This window comes from Ornithorhynchus anatinus, chromosome 2 (genome assembly GCF_004115215.2).
Source record: "Ornithorhynchus anatinus isolate Pmale09 chromosome 2, mOrnAna1.pri.v4, whole genome shotgun sequence".
Taxonomy (NCBI): Eukaryota; Metazoa; Chordata; class Mammalia; order Monotremata; family Ornithorhynchidae; genus Ornithorhynchus; species Ornithorhynchus anatinus.
In genome coordinates this window covers 3312512-3316120 of record NC_041729.1, presented here as the reverse complement: position 1 = coordinate 3316120, position 3609 = coordinate 3312512, and the positions used below count along the sequence as shown (strand labels likewise).

The 3609-nt window shown below is 48.1% G+C and overlaps 1 non-coding gene across 1 annotated transcript; it reads right to left on the bottom strand.

Moving 5' to 3' along the window:
• Positions 1 to 925: 925 nt before the first annotated feature.
• On the bottom strand, positions 926 to 998 carry TRNAV-CAC. Its single transcript has one exon. It is a non-coding gene; the product is annotated as a tRNA-Val (tRNA).
• Between the last annotated feature and the right edge of the window lie 2611 nt (positions 999 to 3609).

The window sequence follows — 3609 nt, the reverse complement described above, 5'->3', positions numbered from 1 at the left end:
TATGAATGAATCAGCTGTGTGACTTCGGGCAAGTCGCTTAACTTCTCTGGGCCTCATTAACCTCATCTGTAAAATGGGGATGAGGTCTGTGAGCCCCACGTGGGACGACCTGATGACCCCGTACCTACCCCTGTGCTTGGAACAGTGCTTGGCACATAGTAAGCACTTAGCAAGTGCCATCATTTTTATTATTATTACTATTATTGCTTGATTGCCTGGTTCCCCCCCTTATTGTGGGTAGAGTAGTGGAAAGGAGACAAGATCTTTGGGTATCATGACTCGCTTCTGCCCTCTCCAAAATGGTTGACCTTTGAACTCGAAAAAGATGGCACCAACTCTGAAATATTTCTCCAAGAGCATGTGTGTGGTTCAACAGGCCAGTGTGGAGTAATAATAATTGCGGTATTCATCAATTATAATCATGGTATTTGTTAATCATTACTGTGGTGTTTGTTAAGTGCTTACTACATGCTAGACACTGTTAAGTCTTTACTATGTGCCAGGCCCTGCTCTAAGCACTGGGGTGGATACAAACTAAGTGGGTCCCTGCCCATGTGGGATTCAGTTTTCACCCCCATTTTACAGATGAGGGAATTGAGGAACATAGAAGTGAATAGACTTGCCCAAGGTCACACAGCAGACAGGAGCCAGAATTATGATGATGATGATGGCATTTGTTAAGCGCTTACTATGTGCAAAGCACTGTTCTAAGTGTTGGGAGGGCTACAAGGCGATCAGTTTGTCCCACGTGAGGCTCACAGTCTTAATCCCCGTTTTAAAGATGAGGTAACTGAGGCCCAGAGAAGTGAAGTGACTTGCCCAAAGTCACACAGCTGACAAGCGGCAGAGCCGGGATTAGAACCTATGACCTCTGACTCCCAAGCCCGTGCCTTTTCCACTGAGCCACGCTGCTTCTCCAGAAGGGTGTTTCCGCCCGGTTTCGAACCGGGGACCTTCCGCGTGTGAGGCAAACGTGATAACCACTACACTACAAAAGCTACAAATAGGTCCTTCTTGGCTCCCAGGCGCGGACTCTACCCAGGAGGTCCGTCCTCTGCCCACTAGGAACTCACAGTGTTGATCACAGTGGGCACGCAAAAACACTTCCCCTGATTGTGGATTTAACGTTGGCAGCGTTTGATGCTCTTTCCGCTTTGGACTCCTCGTCTCTCGTGTAGCAGCGTGGTTTAGTGGAAAGAGCCCGGACTTGGGAGTCAGAGGTCGTGGGTTCTAATTCCGGCACCGCCACTTGTCAGCCGTGTGACTCCGGGCAAGTCATTTCACTTCTCTGTGTCTCAGTTACCTCATCTGTCAAATAGGGATTGAGACTGTGAGTCCCACGTAGAGCAACCTGATTACCTTGTATCTACCCCAGTGTTTAGAAGTAGCGCTTGGCACGTAGTAAGCGCTTAACAAATACCATAATAATTATTATTATTATTACTACTAGTAGTTGTAGCACTAAGAGAAGCAGCATGGCATAGTGGATAGAGAAGGGACCTGGGAATCAGAAGGTCCTGGGTTCTGATCCTGCTTTGCCACCTGTCTGCAGTTTGAGCTTGGGCAAGTCACTTCTCTTCTCTGTGCCTTAGTTTCCTCATCTGTAAAATGAGGATTGAGACCGTGAGCCCCGCGGGGGACGGGAGATCGTGTACAACCCGATTTGCGTGGATCCGCCCCAGTGCTCAGTACAGTGCCTGGTCCATTTGTTAAGCGCTTAACAGATGATTATTATTATTACTACTTCTACTACTACTAGCGTTACTATTAGTCAGTCAGGGGCTCTGTCGGCCTGATCTCTGGCCCCCCATTTCACGGGCAGAGAGGTTGAGGTTAAAGGATGCAGCAGTGTGAGGATTTCCCAGTCCGGCTGGACGGACGGCCTTTCCCAACAGGGCCCGGGAGAGATCTGAGAAGCTTCCCGGGAGGAGTCGGGAACAAAGACTGCCCTGTGATCGCCTTCCAACGTGCGAATCTAGGCCAGCCTGCTCCCTTCTCTCCCCGGGGGGAACGAGCCGGAAGAAAGTTTATTTCTCCTAGCTCTCCCACACTTCCAGGGGCTATCTTCGGCTTCCGGTCCAGCGAGGATCACGAGGTCACCCATTCCTCCCGCCTAACCTGCCGGACCCTCCGTCGAGGAAGCTCGGAACGCGTCCCCCTCCCCCGCACCATCGCTGCCCCCGGCGCAGAGACCACCACTCTCCTCGCCCCCCGCGACCCCAGCTCTTAACAGGCCTTTGCTTCGGTTTGGCGAAGGGAACCGCGAAGGGCCACGCGGTGACAAAGGAGTCCAGGGAATTCGGTTTCGGTTCCTATTCCGTCCCCTCTTCCCTCCTTCGGAATTGGAGCTTCGGTTAATGAAGCCTTCCCCTCTCCTCGCCCTCCTTCCTCTCAGCTTTTTTCAAAAGAGGCTTGGGAGAGCCTAAAATCACTTCAGGAAAGAAGCGCTTTTCTCACTCGCAAGGGAATCAAAACAAACTTCACCGAAAGATCCAGAGTTTCAAGGTGGGCGGGGGCGAAGTCAACCTCAGCGAAATATCGGAAAGCTCTCCTAGTGTCTGCACCTCTCAGCAGGATGCAATATAGGCCGGTTTCGATCAATAACAACGTACGGGCCGATGCTATTGTCTGTATACTTATACACACACACGCGGATCATTTCAGGCAAAAAGCACTTAAAAATATCCACCTCAAAACCAGCTTTGTGCCCTTCCTTTCATTTGATTTTTCTCTCCTTTCTCTACTCTAAGAGTCGATTCCCTTCTGACGACCCCGACAGAAAAGTAATGGCGATTTTTCCGATCCCCGTTCTCATCCATCTTTTGGGGAGCAAGCTCGACACAATACAATGACGTCGATGAGACGGCTCCCCCAACCCAGTAAATATGTCAAAGAAGAAGTTAAAAATCCCTCCCCCTCGCCCCGTGTTTTCCCACCGTCGGTATGGTGTGTTCGGACCGGGGGCTGAAAGTCAGGAAATTTCATGTTCAGTTGACATTCTTTGGTGGCAGAGTTATTGTAGGCGACCCGGGTACAATGGTGTGAATTCTAAGCCGAGCATCGGAGTCTGAACTTTGAATTTCCTGGGCTTTGGAGGGTTTGTGTCACGGCCCGAACGGGATTTTTAAAAAATTATATTTAATTTCCTTTTCTCAGAGGAAATGTTTTTTTTCCACCAAGTTACCAGAAAACCCATGTTATCTCTCTTAATGGGACAGCGACTATTGGTGCTGTTTGTTTTTTTGGAGTTTAAAAAAAGCATAAAAAAAACCCGGTAACGAATGAGAAAACTGGGGTATTGTATTCTGGCAGTTTTTGGAAATGACCTTGATTTATTCTTCCAAGCATATATTGTACGGGCGTTTGGTTTAAACCAAAGGGTATTTTTTGAGAAAAATTTCCTTCTCTGCCGAAAATGAATGCTCAACAGCATTGTGCATGAAATTCCCTTTCGAGTTTTGTAATTATGAAATATTTGCTATTAACACGGAAGAACCTGCTATGGTTTTTGCAGTTATGCTTTCATGGATAATTTATAAAACTGGCTGGGATTTCTTGTGAAACAATTCTGAGTGATAGTTTAAAGAAAGTGTAGTATTTTATCTACTT